This window comes from Cryptomeria japonica, chromosome 11, assembly GCF_030272615.1.
Source record: "Cryptomeria japonica chromosome 11, Sugi_1.0, whole genome shotgun sequence".
Taxonomy (NCBI): domain Eukaryota; kingdom Viridiplantae; phylum Streptophyta; class Pinopsida; order Cupressales; family Cupressaceae; genus Cryptomeria; species Cryptomeria japonica.
In genome coordinates, this window is record NC_081415.1 from 248122155 (window position 1) to 248142611 (window position 20457).

The window sequence follows — 20457 nt, forward strand, 5'->3', positions numbered from 1 at the left end:
TAAGGTTCAAGATCTTCACACTTATTTGCACCAAAGGTAGATTCAAAGAGATGACTATATGAAACTATTTAGTGGGCTTAAGGATGCAATGGAATTGTGGTTGTCTACATTTGTCATATTATTAGTAGAAGCTAAAAAGGTGGAATGAAGTGTGATGAATACAAATATTTTTTACATTGCATTCAATTTGAGTCTTGTGTGTGAATCTCAAAGTAGGATTATTTCAACCACTATTCACTCATGAAACTCTTCTCTTGTAGATCTAAAAAAATAGTTTAAAGATATCTAGCATGACAATGCGTGACAATCTGTATGGGTTGTTGTATGAAGGTGCTTAAACCCAATTTGTTTCTTTTTATTATTTTTGTTTGGGAGTTATAGTTATGATCACTCTATTTTGGCAAGAAGAGTTACCCTTTGTCTTTGATGTCAAAGGACGAGAGATCTTATTGATAGGGGGAGAAGTTTTGAAGAGATTTTTTTTGGTCTTCAATCAATGAGAAAGGGGGAGATTGTTATAGATATATGTCTTTATTGTCATTGATCTCAAACCATTTTTTGGTGGTTTAGTTGATGGTCTGGTTGTGTCATATTTATAGCTATTAGTTTGGTCCAAATGTATTGTGATATAGAATGATGTATTGTTATGGTTTGGTAGTATTGTGATGATGGTACGAAAGTGATGTATAGAAGAAGTGTATGGTGTTGTATTTTGTCTAGCAATTTATTCTAGTTTGTGTTCTTTATGTTTGATTGCATCTAGCTATTGTTTCAAATGTTTGTCTGATTAGTTATATGTTACAAATTTATTTGCATATTTATGTTGTATTTTCGGATTGATTAGGTTGATGACTTGAGGTATTTATAGAGGAGTAATGTTAGTTGTTTGGTATGGAAGTGGTGTTGTTATTACTGCTAACTGTTCTAATGAACAATATTGTAGTCTAAAATATTTGTTTGCATTGGATATGTTTTAAATCGCTATTTTGACTATTACAATATCTTTCTAATAGTTTTATTTCTAATTTTTCAGTTAATTGGTTAGTTTCTCTTAGGTGACATTGTTTACTATCATCGATTCTTGTATGTTTCAAGAGTGTGGAGGAATGCATTGCTTTCCTCATCATATATTGCTTTGGGGATGTTGTTTACCAGATGTTATTATTTCTAAGGTGTTGTGCTTATTCTATGATGGACTACTTATTCTATTTTTGGATCCAGGTTAAGATATTTTGAGTTAATCAGATTGATTTGAATTGCTTTATGTTCTTTGGTCTAAGTGGTTGTATGTAAGGTCTTTTGGTGATATTTGGAAGGTGTTTCAACTTGGTGCAAACCCTCACATGTCTCTTTTACCTTCTACAAAAAATATAATTTGGGTTGATATTATGTACATGTTACATTTATTTTTTTACCGACCTTGTAAAGATTATTTTTTATTTGGCTGATATATAATGTATAGATTAGTTTTGTTCAAGTATGGTTGAAGAATATGTGAAGTATGGTACGAAAGTGAAGTGAAGAAATGGTTCAAAAATGTTGCAGAGTAGTAAGATGAGTAGTAATCCATGAACTATTATCTGCATATTGATAGATGTAATTTCCTATGTAGTTCAATCTATCTTTCATATTGTATCTAGATATTTATTTTGTATCTTTCCCTGAAGAAGTGATCTTCAATTGAGCAAGTCCTTCTATTGTATCTCGCCCTAAGGCAATGAGCCTTAGCCTGCAAGTCCAGAGTAGTGAGCTTAGTGTCATGTCACCTAAAACATTGTAAATAGTTAATATATATTCTGTGTTTGTTTTTCACCTTGGTTTTTCCCATTTTGGGTTTTTCACGTAAAAATATTGGTGTTCTTGTGTGGATGCATTTGTTGTTTTTGTTATTTTTTCTATGCACATTGGTTTGGATAGATGTTATGGTTTAACAAGTTTGATCTAATCATGTTTGAGTATATGTTGATTCACTCACCCCCCTACACCCCCCTCCTCTACCCCCTCAGCATCCTGAATTGTTCAATAGATTATAATACTATTCTTGGTCATGCTAAGAAACTTGGTGGTTTGAATTATTTAGATTAATCTTTAGTTTTTTTCAATGACACTTTACCTTTTCTTAGATTGGTGGATGTTAAATCTAGTAATGGGGTGTTTACTTATAATAATAAATGATGTATGTTTAGTTCAATTTCTAAGAGACTTGATAGGTTTTATAGTTTTAGGCTGCTAGATATATGGTGGATGATTATCCATCTAAATGGGCTTTGTACAATGTCATGGACTAGGTGTCCCTAATCCTGCCTAAATTCAAGTTGTTTACCCAATTTATTTATCACGGTCAAACTCAATTTATTCATTTTGACTCTTGTTGAGAGTTTGATTGATGTTTGGATCATGCAATATTTTTGTGGACTTGATGATATTTTGTGAGACTATTTTAAAACTTTCTTCTTTTAACTCTATTGATAGCTACTACCATATCAAGATCTTTATGTTATAAAGAGATCTCTTTAATCATTATATAAAATATACTTTTTAAAATAACAAAATTAAATTAATAGATATATATAAAATAACTTAAGTCTTCAAATGATAAGTATATATAAAATAGAAATACAATTGTCAATATCATTGTAACTTTGAATTATATGGATTCTATGTTAAAATTCTATGTATTTTAATTTTATTTTAATTAAAGGATAAGATACATTGTAATATTATTCAATTATATTCTATTTATAATTTTTAGAGTACAAGATAACCCTACCTAACTAAACTAAATAATTTTAGTACTATAATAACCAAAATATTATTATTGTAAGTATTATATTATTATTATTACCTTAATTCTTTTTAAATACTAATAATATTATTTTATTACAAAATTTTATATATTAAATTGTATAAGGATAACCTTAATCTAACTAAAACTATATATAAAGAGAGAGCACCAATAAGATTGAATTAGGGTAATAGAACATTTTTTTGTGCATGGAACAAATATTTACATATTGGAGGTGCAATAAAAGTTAAATGCATGGAAGTGTAAAAATTGGTAATTATGATTTGAATTTGGGAATGTGTGTAATCAAAGAGAGCTAAAGTCTAATAGAATAACATATTTGACACAAGATTTCATCATTTCCTAATATTTAATTGTAGTAATTTTTTATTCAAAATGGAAACAAAATTAAATGAAAATTTATACAATGTAAATTTTACTATGTACATTTTTCCCTCCAATTCCATCTTAGATATTTGACTCTGCAAAGACATGAAAACAAAAAAAGTAAGCCTCTTTTTCTCTCTTACATACATGTGAACACTAATATAGATAACCAATCAAGAGGGAACCAAATCACATACATCAAGATGCATAAGAAAGTAAAAAAATTAAAAAGGAAAAGGAAAGGGAAAATGAAATAGTAAAATCCTTGACATTTAAAAAATGTAAGATATTTAAATTTAGAAAAATCAAACAGAGGAGAATTTTTTTTAGAATAATTTAAGAAAAAAAATATAGTTACAAGAAACCTTGAATAACATTGTATTTGTGCCTAAAGCTAATTCACAACCAAAATGTTGAAGAGATAATGAGAAAATTTAAAAATGTGAAACATTCAAGAATTAGTTAAGAAAACAATTAAAATTTGAAAAAATATTTATATGTCATAATTGGTTCTCCAATATTCAATTTGAGTTATATTAGTCAAATTTAGTTTTAAATTTTTTAAAACATTTTACTTTAAAATGGTTAAATTTAGGTTAAATCTTTAGTTAATTATTTTATTGTTTTAACTTTATTCTAATGAAAACTAAATTTATTAAATGTTTTAAAATTATAAGAAATGAGTCTTTAATATTTAATAAATATAGACTACTTATTTCTTTCAAATATAAATTGATTAATTAATTAGCATCCAAATATTTGAATCATCTAAAAATTAAAATATACTAAATATTATTTTAATGACCTAAAAATTTGACTAAGAAAATTCATATAGAAAGTGGATCCAGAAATTGTATAATAAGATGCAAATTATTTAAACAAAACGCTAGATGAGAAATGCATTTTGTATAAAGATGGTGAGCAAAACACTAGATGATGGCAAATGCATTTTTCACAATTATTTGACAATTTTTTAATGTCGTGAATCCAATACAAATATGGCTGACGTAAGAAATTTGTTTTGCTATAAAGATATAATTGAAAGAAAGGCTGAGGATACTATTCCCGTAAAGCTGGAGAGGTTTTTAGTCTAGGGAAATGTCCGATGACATTTGAGACGGTAATGACGGTAATGTTGTTCTCGGTTGTATAAGAGAGATTTTTGTTTTCTATATGATAAGAATTTTATGTGTTTCTTCTGTCTGAACAACTGGATCACCATTGAACATTTTATTGTCTCCGCATATTCCTCTCGTTTTCAGCTAGAAAAGGTTAAATTGCCAGCGGAGATGGCAATGAAAACATAGACGATAAGAATAAGCGGGACAATCTTATCCAGGTGCTATTTAAAGGCGTTGCATGAAACAAGCATCCTCATCTCAACTAAGCCATTTTCTGTCAATTGTTTTGGACAAAACCAAAGTAAAAGAAGGAAAACTGGTAATGAAAATGGGTAGCGCGAAATTGGCTGGGAGGGTGGTCATACTGTTAATAACAGTAATAATAATGGTAATTATTAGCGTGGCTTCAGCACAAGGAGGATCATGCAATCAATACCTGTGCATAAACGATGTGGGTTGTGCAGGATATCCAGGCATCCCTAACTGCTGCCAAATTGGTAGTTGTGGGAGCAGAATTGGATATTGCAACGCTACATGCTAATTACCAAGTGCTCTTATTCCTTTTGTTGCCTCATTAAATAATCCAGCTCAGTTTGCTATGTTTGATTTGTGTTTGTGTTTGAACAGGATGCTTACAATCCTCTTCCCTTCGTTTACCCAATTGTAAGTAAGGTTTGCTTTGATGTTGCTAATTCCCAACATATTAAAATTCTGTTGTAAAGCATCTTATTGAGCTGGTCTTTGGTCCACCAACTTGATCTATTATCTATGTCTTGTGGAGTGCATTGTAATTCTTGAGGTGGTCGCTGGGCCACCAATTTGATCTTTTATGTATGTATTGTAGATTATTTATATTGTGCAGTAAAATTGTTTTCTTAGATGAATATTATAGTTTAGATTATGTGACTGCAGAAGAAGGCCCAGACTTTTAATAGATCAGCCATCAAGGTAAAAGAAATAAACAAAATGCATGAGTTTCACAAAGAGTGAGACTAACAAGAAGCTTCTTGACAATGAGATGAGAACAATGAGTTTCACAAAAAGTGAGACTACCAAGAAGCTTTTCGACCGGAGCAATGAACCGGTGGGTAACAAGGGTTCCGAAACCTGAACTTAAACTATTATTTCTAAAATCGACATATTTTGAAAGACCCGCTAAAACCTTAGACCAGTTAAAACAGCTTGACCTAATACGAAATCAGCCAAGGAATAGGAGAACATATAGCCCAAAACAATACAGAATTTAACCAACATGTAGCCGAAGCTAAACTAGAAAGAAGAGAAAGGAAATCCATAGAAAACCTCAGTCTAACCGAGAGAGACAGAAACAAATCAGCATAAACAAAAGAAAAAGAAAGTAACTGACTGCACCGAGAAGAGAAGGTGGGTGGTCAAAATCCTGGGCCAAGAATCCCTCATACATTGACCTTTGATTAACTTTCAGCCGAAAACCACCATGTCAAAGTCGAGTCCCTTATATAATCTCAATTGAAGTATAACCCGCGAAAGAGTCCACCTCTATAGAACCTGAAATAACAAAGCCTACCACAGAGTCCACCTCAATAGGACCTAGACATAAAAACAGGCAGCAGTAGTCTTCTCAAGATTGCCAGTCAATATGATAACACTTGCCTCATAGTGGTTTGAGAAAACGGGTATATTCATGAGGATTAAAAACCCCCACCTAGGCAACACCAATATGGACACCATGACAAGTAGTAAATATCGCATCCCACGCTAGGGTGGATAATGGGAGGGAAACTACGGCACCCACGGTAGAATGGTCTCAACACGAACCAAGCACCATTCCATGGGAGAAGCAGGGAGAGAAAACACTGAAGAAATGGCTCCATTAACCCTAGTCCCCAACCTCCTATAAAGATCAGAATTGTGAATTGCATCAACATACAAAGAGAACCCTCCACTGTCAATAGCTTTCTCACCACTATGAAAAATAGAGTCGCAGACACATCCAACTCTCAAAACCAAGAGTTTATTATTAATCATTGTTGATGTCTCTTACAAATTGAACAAGTTTTAAACTTGGTTCAAAGTTTGTAAAGTGAATTTCTTCTTGGTTTTTACTTTTACTAAGTTTCCTTAGTCGAGAATTCCCATTTCTTGTTTACAGATGGGATGCTTATTATTTATGGAAAGCAATTTGAAGTGAAGTTTAAATATTATTCATCAATGTTTTAGCTACTGGTGATTGACTTGCGACATGATCCAACAACATATAATCCCTTATGTGCATACATGTAGGGAAATATTAAAGTCTACAGATTGTTGACGCTTAGTAAAATATTGCAAGAATGAATAAAAATAAAAATCTTTTTCGCTCTCATCACTCTAGATCTAGCTTATGGCTACAAATTCAATTTTAGATGTTCTCTAGATCTTATCTTATGAATTCTGTAAAATGACATTTTCTTTTCATCTTATAATGATTTTCCAACTTTTCTATCAAGATTGTAGCATTGAAAATACCTTACAAAATTTAAACATGTGCAATAAGTCTATTATTATTAGGCAATTTGCATGCACTAGGATGAGAGTGATTAGATATGTTAGAATATTTGCTTGAGTTTAGAGTTGTGCGTAAATACAAATGAATTTTCTCATGTAATTATTAATTTTAAGAAATGGTAGGTGATTATAGTTAATGTATTTTTATACTTGAAAATTATAACAAGAAAGTTGAAAATTATGTGCAAAGTCAACATGGGATGAAACTGCAAAAATGGCCAATTTCCTAAATATTTTATTATGATTCTTTATGTTAGAGGATCGAAATCCTTACGATGATGGTGACATTGCACCAACAAATATTATGTACGCCAACCAACTAGATGGGTGTATTTACTAAGACTAGATTATTGATAAATATTAGCTTAATGTTTGCAAATTAAAAAGACAACCGAATGTGGAAAAGGATGTTTGCAAATTAAAAAGACAACCGAATGTGGAAAAGGATTCCATGTAGAAAAGCACTGTGATAACTGATACATATGAATAGGCTCAAGAAATGCTACATATATGGGACCAAATATACATAGAAATTATGTTAATTTTCGTTATATAAATGTATTACAATATTTTACCAAATTAAGGTCAAAACTAAATTTTAAATGAGTGATGGATGTATTTTTGACCAATATTTATTTTCCCTATAACTAAGGTACATATGAGACTCAAGGTACAATGTGTCATGTCTTAGTCTTGAAGGCACATGCCATCATATAATACTATTCTAATAATTTTTTATTTTATTTTTCATTTTGTCAGGGATCCTAGAATGATACTATTAATTAATTCAACTTTACACCATTAAATCTTATAAAAAATTAACTTGATCCTTCAAACAAAAACTCTTTTTTATTACTTAAGTAGAAAAAGTGCCCTAATCCCTCTCAAAGAAAGACAAAAAATAGCAAAATTGAGCAGCAATAGAACAAAACCTACCATCACATAGCCACAAGCTAAACAAAAATCATGAAGCTAAATCATGAGTAAGTAACCAAAAACACTAATTCCTAAACTCTTACCAACCCACAAAGGGCTATCCAACCAAATTAACATCATATAAACATAGATAGTCACAATACCATACTGATTAAAGCTAAGATAAACACCACTAACAATCACAGAATTAAAACAAAACTTAGTCTTGGAAGGTTCATTGGCCTCAATAAATAGATTGTTCACATAAATTAACATAGAAATACTATAGCTACTAAACCATAGCCCTAACAAGCTCCTAACATTATCAAAGATATCAATATCAATAATAATTAAGAAGATAGAAAAAAGGTACCACATCCAACACTCCATCGTGAACAACTACATTATTTACTATTAAGGATGTCCTAAGTCCTAGAAACTCTCCTCATTTGGTCCTTCCAAGCCTCCTAATCCAAATCTTATTCATTTTGCTCCTTCTCCTAAAATTTTCTCTGTTCCAACTATTTCTTGGCCTCCCTCCTAAGTTTACCATGTTCAGAGATAAATCTCATTATAACTTTGTGCATGATACCATCAGTAATGGCACAGATATATCTCAAAGCCTCACCCATCTTTCTTTTGTTTTTGCATAATTCCTCAACTTTGGTTTCAAGGTTCATAACCCTAACATTAAGGTCAACAATTTGACCCTTTATTTTGGCAATGTTGTTTTCTTGCTTCTTCAAGTGGACATCCCGAGAAAAGGGCTCCATATCATCTTCCCCAGAATTAGTAAGGGATGTTGATCTTCGAGAAAACCCCTCATTGTGTTCCTTAGGCTAATTAGTGGCCTTTGAATTATTATCACTCTCATCCTCTTGCTCCTCCTCAATATCCTAAAAGTCCTCACCCTTTGAATCTTCTGAAGAGGTGTCCACATCCTCTTCTAGCACATAAACCTCAATAGAAATAGCATTTTACTCCATAACTTTAGTCTTACCACTTTTGTCCTTAGAAATGAGACACATAGAGAATCTCTCACTTGTGCTACCATTGTGTTTATCAATTTCTTTCTTGGATTCTTCCTCATCTCCAGACCCTAGCTCATCTAAATCAATGGTAATGCTATTTTTAGGGGTCATTTTTTTATTTTCCTAGTCTTAGAAGGCTTGTTTTTGGGAGTAGAAAATTTCCTTTTGTCAGGGGTAGTTTTAAGAAGTACTACCTCTAGGGCTTCTATAATAGGGGAATTTTTAATCTTTTTTCCTTTAATATTGGGAGCAGGATGACTACATTCTAAAGGCAATGGTTTAGACTCTATAAGTTCTATACCAATCGAGCTATGGAGGGCTTCCTCAGAGTTGGTAGGGTTTCCAAGAAAGGCTAACAGGTGGCTATGGTGACGGCACTGATCAAAGGAAAACTGGTAGAGGGCATAAATTAACCCTTGGTGTAATGAGCGAGAGGCCCCGTTAGAGATGCTAGACAACAAATAAGTGAATAGATATAATGTAAAATGTATTTTATCCCCATGATTAGTATGGTTCAAAACTAGGAAATGATACCCATGAATAGTAGAATAATGACATTCTAATGTAAAATATCTCATCACATGAAAACTCACCATTGCATAGAGTGTTGGTAAGATGGAGTGACTATAGCCATTCTATAAAACCTTCAACCTTTCACTTTTCTCAAAAACCTTCTTGAGAAAAAATTTATAAGCCCCCCTAATTTTCTTCTCCACTTTTTATTCTTCACATTTCAAACTAGTCGCCTCTACAATAAGCTCCAAGGTGATGATGAAATTGATGCTACCAATTGTAAACACCCCCTTTTCTAGTAGTTATAGAATTTAGTCAACAAAGTCCTATTATAGCCTTCCATGGAAAAAAAATAACGGATCATCCCTACCTTGTCAAAGAGATCCCACACATCATCAATTATTTATAGCTCATGGAAATCATTAGGTTAAAACATTTCAAAGTACCTACCATTACAATCTTTAACTCAAGAACCATTGGAATAGACAAAGAGACAGAGAGAAAATTAGGCTCACAAAGATTTTTACAGTCGACACATAAGAAGAAGTAGAAGTAATTAAGGATTAGAGTGTCTAAGAAATTGTTCCATCTCACACCTGTGTAGTGAGCCTTCCGTAAATATTTGTCCTTACAAGGATACAAATGTAAGACACAATCACTACCACAAATCATTTCACTACTTGCGACAATGAAATTGGAATAAAAGCAAGGATTATTCGTAACATTCAACTATTTAAAATCATTAAAATCCCCCATCCTAAGAAGAGTCATTAATATCATCTAGCCTAGCCCAAGATGGAGAAGCCACGTTGACATCACACACTTCATCCAAATTTGAACATGAAAAATGGGAGAGCCTTTCTACCCCCTTTCTCTAATATTCATTTTAAACATCATGGTCAGTTTTATTAATGAAGGAAATAGAATCCTTTAGGTAATTTTGACACCTCTCTAAAGAGATAATCTATTTAAGATTTGTAGGATACTAAGAATATGTTAGGAAGGTCCAATCATCATTCCTAAGGCCATGATTGGCCAAATCATCAATAGCCCTATTACCTTATCGAATGATATACTGAACTTTAGATTGAGGGAAGCTCTAAATCAAATCTTTGTTCTCTTCCATAACACTTTTAATTTTCCATGGGCATCATAATTTTCAATTTAAAAATTACACAATCAATTTGGAATCCCCTTCAAGGATAATTCTCTAATAATTCTTCCCCCTAACTCTTTTGAGACCTTGCCAAGTAGAAAAATCTTTCGCCTTATTTTTGGAACCCCTACACAAGTTCACACAATACCCTTTAATAAAGACCCCCTACTATCTTTGAGAACGCCCCGAACTCTAGAAATCCCCATATTTCCTTTAGAACAACCATGAAAGTTACATGTCTGCCACCCATCCTCTAGAGGGGACCACTTGCATTCATTTCTTAGGATCAAGTTATTCTAGTTAATCTTCATCAAATTATGATTGATCCCATAATTTTTTTAACTCTAATATCTTGAAGGATAGGCATAGCCTTCGACAACCCAAAGGAAGTTGCATTCACATTTTACTTAATTTTCTACTTTATAACCTTGAATAGCATATAGCTATTTGTTGAGTTTTCCCTCACGATTCTATTATTTCTGTCCTTCCATATATTCCATACAACAAAAGAGGGAAGTTGACACCAAAGGTTATGGATAATTGGGTGTTTGCAAGGGAAATGACCCCAATTCTCTATTAGAATTATTATGTCCTTGAGAAGGGACCAAGATATTATGAAGACAACAAAAAGCTTAAATCAAACCTCTCTAGCATAGTGACAATGCAAAAAAATATGACCCTTTCTCATTTTTAGAAATTTTGGATTATATCCTTGTGTAACATGTTCTATATCGTATTTATAAAATAAATATTTCTAATAGTAAATAGTATTATTTCCAAAAATAACTATGTGGAGCAAGGTGGTTTCATTACAAGTAATAGACTACAACAGGTTCCTTGCGCAGGAAATACTTTATTCAATTCATCAACATAATCTTGTAGCCATGCTAAAAAAACTCAACATAATGAATGCCTATGAAAAAATGAATTGATAATTATTGGAAATCATCATAAAAAGGTTTGGTTTCTCTAGAAAATGGTACAAATGGATCTACTCCTATATTTTAGGTGCTAAGTTATAGATATTTTCTTTAATGGGTCTTTTGTTGGTTTTTTTCATTATCCTTAGGATATAAATTAAGCAAAATGAGAAATGAACAAGGTTATGCAAGGTGAATGCACTAAGTTTACAAAAAATGGCCACAAAACTAAGCATAATAAAAAATAAATCATTCACACCCATTAAACTAGATTCATACCTAGTGTAAAATTGTTAAGGTATACAATTTACAAAAATTGAATCGACCCCACTTTAACAAAAGTATCAAATTATACTCATTGTCACTATAAAGTATGGATAAGTCAAAGAATTTTTTATCATAGTATTAAAGAAACAAGACAACTCTAAGCTTAACAAGGTGGTAGTCTCCTAGAATTAGGACTTATCCATCTACAATATCAAGATAATATGAAAGCGCAAAGTGAGCAATATGATCAATATTTGAAACATTGATGGAGCATATACAACATAAAGTATATCATCTAGGAATAGTAAGATCAACATATTCTTGTTGGAAGTGATATCTATATAGAGAATACATTGCATCTATAACTAGTAAAATTGATATATACTAACTTAGATTCATATTACAATCCCACAAAAAGTATGACCTCTAGGACTAGTAAAATTCTAGAACACTTACTAGGAACCATGTCCACAAAGGGTCACATGACTAGGAAGTTATGCTATACTAGGCGTCTCAAGGTATCAGGGGATATCAAGTTGTATTATGTTAGGTGAGATTCATGCAAATGATATTAGAGATTAAAAGGCTAAGAAAAAACTCTTTATTAGCTTTGTAATCTTGATAGAATATTATAAAACGGCGTTGCAATAGCACAAATGAGTTTGTGGTCTATGGTCAAAGTGAACAAACAATCTCATAATTTATGCATGAAGGGAAATCTAAAATTATTTGTAAGTTGAATAGGATTCATTAATTGGAGTTGTGAAGGAAGAACCCTCATATTGAGTAACAAAGAGTTGATAATCATGAAGCACACACAAATGCGTAAGTGAAGAAAATTTTATACAAAATATATTCTCTAATTTGTGGTTGTAAATTTCCAATCAAAACTATTTGAACATCAACACTAGGAAGAGAAAAAGAAATAAAAGAATATTAAATTTCATATCTATAAATAAAATGAACCAAATTTTCTCTCCTTATTTACATTGCACCAAATTAGTTATAATTACTTGATTTATAATATTATTTTGAAAATTCTTTAAGAACTAATTAACATGTTTTGAAGAAGAGTGAACAAATTTTATAGGAAAACAACAAAATCAATTAAAGTATGTGTCTTTCAATGACCTAGGAAAGAGTTTTGAAACAAGAGTATTGTTAATAATGAAATATTTGCATAAAATGGTAAAATTTTATACATGATTGATACGGTCTCCTTTCCAACTATATCTATCAAAATATGTTGCCTTAATATTTTGTAGAATGTTTCTAAAAAATAGTATATGAAAGTGGGATACTTGTGAAATATGATGGAAGAGTTTGTTGAGATTGGGTTTGGCTTATGTTGGCTAACTATTATTGTAATGAAGATACATTTTATAATAGTTTGTTAATCATAAATTAATAGTTGATTTTTTTATGAAAATTAGAATGTGAAGGTGGAATCACATTGAATGTAGGTGGTGGAACATTATGATATGTGACAATTAGAATGGGTTGGATGATGGTATTGTGGATATTTTTTGCAACAAAGAAGAGAGTGGAGGATGGTGGAACACGAGTATATTGGTTAATAGTATAAGCCAAGAGCTAACATGAGTGGTATTGTCATTTTTCCAGTAGTAGAAAAGATACAATAAGTGAATGTACAAATAGAAGGTACCATTATCAGTATCCATACCTACGTCTCCGTTTAATTTTGAGGATCCATATATCCAAGTACTTTTATGCAACTAGGTATGGCCATAGTGTTTTCATACACTGTATGAGCTATGATACATAGAACATCCACACCATGGGAATCACAATATATCAATGTTCTTAGAATCTTAATAAGAGGGATGAACTCTCTAGCCATGTGTTCCATTGTGACAAAATATTGAATACCTTTGAACTATATTGTCATCCACATCATGGAAACCATGAGGGTGATTATTTTCAGGTAAATTAAGAAATGTGTGTTAGATTAAGGGATTATTGGTCTCTCGAGTTTTATAAGGGGAATAAATTAATATACAACTCAAGCTCGACAACATTATCACATATTTTCATTATCAGTGCTAAAGTTTTGGGTAGAAATATTGATGGCCTTAGAAGAAGAGGATTGCTAAGGGGTGTAAAAGATTCTTCTTCTCGAGACCCTATATCTCACCAATAGTTTGTTGACAATACCATAATATCTGGGGAAGTTTATGTCTCAGATGAAAAATGTTGGAAGAGAAATTTGGATAACTATGCTAAGATCTCAGGGCAACATATTATTTATGAGAAGAGAAAGCTCTTCATTATGAATTTCAATTGTAATCTTCAAGAAAAAATTATCAGTATCATATCTTGTCAGACTGTTGTTCTTCCAAATTCTTACTTGGGATTACCCCTCATTTCCAAATCTCCTTCCTCAACCTTTTACAATGGGATAATGGAGAGATTTAAAAAGAAAATAGCTAAATGGAAGGAGAAGCTACTTAGTCTATTTGGGGAAATTCAATTGGTAAAGTCTTGCCTCCATATCATTCTAGTATATTACCTTTCCCTCTTTAAAATGATAGTGGCTATTGCTGATAGGATTGAGAAGCTTCGAAAGAGATTTTTTCTATGGACTAGAACTGAGGAAAGAAACAGAATGTCCCTGGTAGCCTAGGACGGGGTTTGCAGCTCAATCAAGGCACCTAGTTTAGGGATAAGGAGAATTAAATCCTTTAACATAGCTCTAATCTCTAAAGTCATTTGGCAGTTGACTGAAGGGAAAAAGGACTGGGTAGATATACTAAGAGCTAAATACCTTAGTAATGATAGATATTGTATAATCATAAATCAGATTGAATTACCCTCAAGATCATTCATCTAGAACAATGTAAAAAAACTAAATATATCATAAGAAAGGGTGGAAAAATTATAATATGAAATGGCAAAAGAACCAATTTTTGGGATGATTTGTGGATTAATGACAAATCCCTCTTAGAATTACCTCAATAGAGGAAAGTCAAAAAGATTCTAATTAGGAAATGTCGGAAGCTGGTTCAAAACTATATAATTTTGCAAATAGACAAGGCAAATTGGAAGACCTTGGAAGACGAGGTTCTTCAGCAAGAAGATCTACTGGCCCATTACCGTGACCAGCTAGTGAGAGAGGCAAAACCTCTTATTTTTCTTTTACTAGACTGCACCTTCTTCTCTCCTTGGGTGGAGGATGAATGGAATTGGAGGCATAACTCCCCTAGAATCATCTCTATTAAGTCTACCTATAATAATATTGAGGAATAATTGGAAGAAACATTTAATTGGAAAAACATTTGGATCAAAGGCCTGATAGTGAAAATAAACTTCTTTTGGTGGGCCAAGCTCATCAAAGAATTTTGATGATAGATAACCTAAACAAAAGAGGTTTTGCCTTTGTTAACTATTACCAAAATTTTGCACTAGCTAAATTTTGGTGGCCTATTACAGGATTTACATAGTGCAATTGGAGGAAGGTGCCGAATTTTTTTTCACAAATTATTCATTTTGCATGTTATGATTTAAAGGCCAAAATTTATTTTATATGAACAAATATTTCAAAACAAATGATAACAAAAGATTGCATAGAAATAGATGTTTATTATGATAAAATGTCTAAGCTGTCCCACACAAGCCATGGGAATAACTGACATAGCTATAGGCATATATGCTAATACAATTATTCAGCTAAGCTATATGAACAAATGAAAGATTGAGAATGATAGTAGGGTGACCTGTCATTGCCTCCAATGACGAGTCTGAGCTTGATGAAGTGGTTGAGTCTTCATCTACTTGTCCATCTTAACCTTCTTCCACTCCTAGTCCATCAGTACCTACAAGAGATATAAAAAAGTGATGATTAGAGCAATACAGATAAACAAACTGCCATGCTCAAACTTATTATAATACATAACCTATCTACACAAGAATATCAAAATATATGTCTATAGCTATCAAAATGGAAAAATCAGAGACAAGGAATCAATGCAAAGAAAGGCCATAAGTAAACAGTGAGTATCATGTTTTGTCTAACTTGTTTGTTCCATGTGCACATACAAGTTTTTATTTAATAAATATCAAGCATTTGGGTTAAAATGGGCTCCCAAAGGGGTTGAGCTCAGTATACTAAGTAGTAATGCCATCATAGTTAGATAGAGGATATCAATCATTATATGAGCCATCAAAGAACAAGTACCTACATCTATTAGCACACACACTAACACATGATCGGATCAAATCATCAGATGATAGTGGGTGCACTAGTAGATCCAAATACAAGTCTTAGATTATAAAGATCACTTGTGCGTAGTCAACATTAAATGGGACGACCACATAAAGATAGTGGCAAGAAAGCCAATATCAGTGATATAAATAGTCATGTCAAATACAACCTAAGAAGTAGCATAGACCATGAACAAGCCTCCTATAGCAACCATGATAAAAAACAAAACAATCATCACATCTCATTTGACATGGTCATAAGCATCCCAAGAGTCTTTCAGTAGAAGAGGATAATTTTTTTCTAAGAGGCATAAGTATAAAGGAAAGATCGGCTGCGACCACAAGAAAGATCAGTTTAGAGTGCAAAAGGAGAGTCTCAGTCACAAAGATTTGAAGAAAGATAGCACTCCCATCAGACTAATTTGATAGGGTATTAATTGAATTGTTATAGTCAAAGCAGGAATATAGGGCAACGCTTCTTACAAAGACCATAATGCAACAAGGTCAACTTCTTTTCTTTCAATAACAACACCTCCTCCTAAAAGCAATGATCAATGGCTAATGATACTCCAATCCACCGAATGTATAATTATCACACAAAGAGCTAAAGTTATAGTCAAAATGGGTTAAGATAAAGATGATGAAAGGATAATGCATATACCAGTCTCATTGGGCATAGAAGCTTAAGAAATACTTACACCAAATTCCCTCTAAATGCATTAAAAATTATATTGGTATCAAGAATGAAAGATACAAAATTTTATAAGGAGGCATTGATATATAAGAATGTTGCCATGGAAATATTATATGGGTACATGATGCTTAGGATAGTAATCTATCAAAACAAGAACACAAACCTATGCCTAGGGCAGATTCACAGTCCAAAAAAATAGTTATAATAGTCCTTTCTTTGGTTACAAATAAAGAAGTTATATCAATGTGTTGATACACAGTAAAACAAAGTAACATTAAGTGGCACCAAATATTTGTAGCATGTAGCTAAGACAAAGAGAATAGATGTTGCAGCATTGAGGAAACTCAGTCATGGTTATAAGAGAAGGGTTTCAAGTAAGGAATGCAGTTCATCTTCTGAGCACCATAACACTATTTCAAAGGAGAAACATATATGATGAATAGTATAAAAAAAAACTTATGGGTATTTTGATAAGCCTTAAAAGAACTGAACATTCAAGTCAATAATAGAGTGGCCTCTATCACTGAGAATCATTGAGACTATGGTGTGAGAAACCATCTAAAGGCCTATTTAAGTATCAATTGCCAATATCCAAAACAATCATCTATCCACAAGAGATCTAAAGAAAGAACACCATAGCATGAACAAAGGCCATTATTGCACTCCAAGATTAGTTAAAAAATAAGAGCACAACATACATGAAAATCAATCGAAGCAGTGATATATAGTGCTCAGTCACATAGATTTTCCATGATGCTACGACAGTCATATCAGTAGTCATTACCATTGCAAAGAGTTCATTCAAAACCTAAGAAGTAGGTTGTCCATATCAAGGAAAAAAGTTACATTTCACTGTCCAAAGTCTTAGATTTTTTATAGAATGATACAATCAAGCTGATTCCATCATTTCTAAAAAACCCAAATGTCAAATTGGCTGAATTGTTTAGAGAAATTAGATAACTTCGAGAAGAAAAAACCTAGTGAAAATTGTGCATACCCAATTTGTATTTCTCAAAATATGTTCACCATAACATTTATCTTTTTGCAGATCCAACATCTATGCTATAGTAGCATGTTAAATCACAAAGAAATTTAGATAGACAAAGTGCAATGACTCACCATGGATCAATTTTAAAACTCATTGTTTATTCAACTATTAGAACAAAGAAAAATTCTCAGTTTGAAGACACAGTTGCAGTCTAGCCTAATGAATCATTGTGATATTATAAATACATAATGATAGTCATCCTGATAAAAATGAATAGGTTAACCTTTAAGATATGCCTCAAAGGTCTTAGTATTCATTGTTTCAAAAGCTATATACATTTATTTCAAGAGTAACAATCCAGTCAAGGACAAAAAATCAACTAAAAACAGTGAATACAAGTATTCTACATGATTAATACTGAATCTATCATGCTCTAAGACATTAAAAATCCAAGCATGTATGTGACAGTCAAGAGAACAATAAAGAGAAACATTAAGCCATTAAATAATATAATGAGCACAACAATTGTCAAGACGAGAACATGAACAAAAATATCCCTTAACAGTGCATGCACAATTCACAACATTGAGACTTTACATTCATTGGAAACCAGCAAAGAGCCTAAGGAAGAAAGCCAATTTAGTGTGCATAGTAGACAAAGGCACTAGGTTATCAAGGATTATAGTCACATTGTTCTAATTTGGATAGAGAAATTATAGTGGTGGCTTTCATAACAACTTTTTGACCATATCAATATGCATATCTATTAATAGTAATTTCCATCACAAAGATACAACCAGTAGAGAGGGCAATCATAAAACTTTATAAATAGTGATGAAGGGGGGCCATAGTAGCATCTTCTAATGAATAAGAAAACCCTTCAGACAGTATATAAAGGCAAGAAACACTCAAAGTAATCAAAAGAATAATGGTTAAGTAGTTTTTATCTTAGAGTTTTTGCCAATAGAAAGAAGCAAAGAAAATATTGAATACACACATAAGCTTAAACCCTAAAGTATGCAAAGAAATACTCCTACAAGGAGTCCTTAACTACATGAGATAAAGCCAAGAATCTTCAAAACTAAAGTGAGAAAATGAATATTAAAAGAGAAGATTACAACAGTTTCCTTCCAAACATATACATGCAAAAATACGTGAAACTCATGCAGATTTTCCCTTTCAAACAAAGAGACAATTGCATGAAAAAGGCATAAGATAGACATACCACGTTGTGAGTTAATTACAGACAAAGATGAGTGAGCATCTTGAAACCCTCAGTTCTCCCCAGTTCAAAATCCAAGAACATGATGTAGCCGCCACGAAGCCTTCTTTCCAGAATGCAGAATGAAACTAAAATATTTTACGGTTGAAACTTTATTTTTTGCTCGCATTCCTAACTTTACGTTTTCTTTTTTATTTGTTTTTTGAAAAACAAATCTTCATGCACTTTGTGGGGCCCTCATGCATAAAAGCCAAAGAGTTGTTTTGAGCTCTTGTATTATCTTTTTCATATCCACTGTCATAATTAATATATTCTAATTAGGATTTATTATTAAAATCCTGATAAGAATATATTAAGTTATAAAATGAATTAGAAATATTTATAATTAATATAAGTTTTATTAAGATTAGTTCTATTAAAGAATATTAATAAAATTATATTAAGTTATAAAATTGAAATTAAAAATGAATTAATAATTTATCTTAGCACTTCAAATAATAAAAATTATTTTATTTTAAATGATAAAATAAAATTATTTCAATAGATTTTTTTTGGCATTATGAAACATGCAGAATTTTTAAAAGGAGAGGCGCTTTTTTGTTTTTCAGAGACTATATTTGCCTTGATCAACATGCGGGTTTTTTAGATGGAATTGTTCTTTTTGGAGGGACAATTTTTGGCAATTTGCAGTAGTTTGAGTTCAATATTGAGTTCCAGTTGCATGCACATTAAGTTGGAGAGCTATTTTTAGCTACATGAGCTATTTTTGATAGATTTTTGCATGCCTTCTGTACACTATTTTAGGCAAATTCACCTAGGGTTTCTTCATGTAGGCTTTCAATTCAGAGTTCAGTTTTCTTCTATATATTCTATTCTCTCTTCATTATCTTGAGTTCTGTTTCCTTTCCTCGACATGATTGTCGACTGATTTTAGGCCCTTTCATGCTAAGGGATGGCATTGTAACCTAATAGTATTTGAGTTTTGTAATAGTGGATTCCTTATTTTTCAGTAATAAAGTAGAAATTTTATTTCTTGGTACTTCTTGTATTGTCTGGTGAATGAATGGTTTGATGATTTCCTGTGATTTTTATCCTCTAATTTGTCTCATTCAGTCAATTTGTGGTGCAAGGAGATACATGTTAGTTGCAGTTTCTAGTTTGTGTTAGTTGATTTTAATTGCTTGAAGTTGTTAAAACATGTTGTTTTCCTTCATGCATGCATTAAATTCATCCCTTTCTAGGAAATGTTTATGCATCTGCATGTTCAATTGAGTTGTGAGATTTAGGGTTATTTGTTGGAAGGTTTTTGTGAGTTCCATGGTTATAGATTTCAGATAGAAAATTATTTGGTGCACCACCCCATTAGGATATATTTTAAGTTACATGCAATTGTTCTATCCCTTTTTATATCAAAAAAATTTGCAAAAGATTCACCAAATAGGAAGTCAAGCTGATCTTCAGAGATTCACCTTCACTTTGAGCAACCCATAGGCTCGAAGGTGTTTCCATGTTTCACAAGATTGCTTGGTTTCACACTTAGCATCATGGGTGCAATCCTCTATGACAACATTAACAAGTGTGTGTTATGCTACAAGGACTAGGGGAGCATTGACCACTTGTTTGTACATTGTTAATATTCCAACGAAATTTGGGATGATCTATTAGGAGATTTTAAAATGCACTAGATCCTTTCGAAAAATAAGAAAGATCT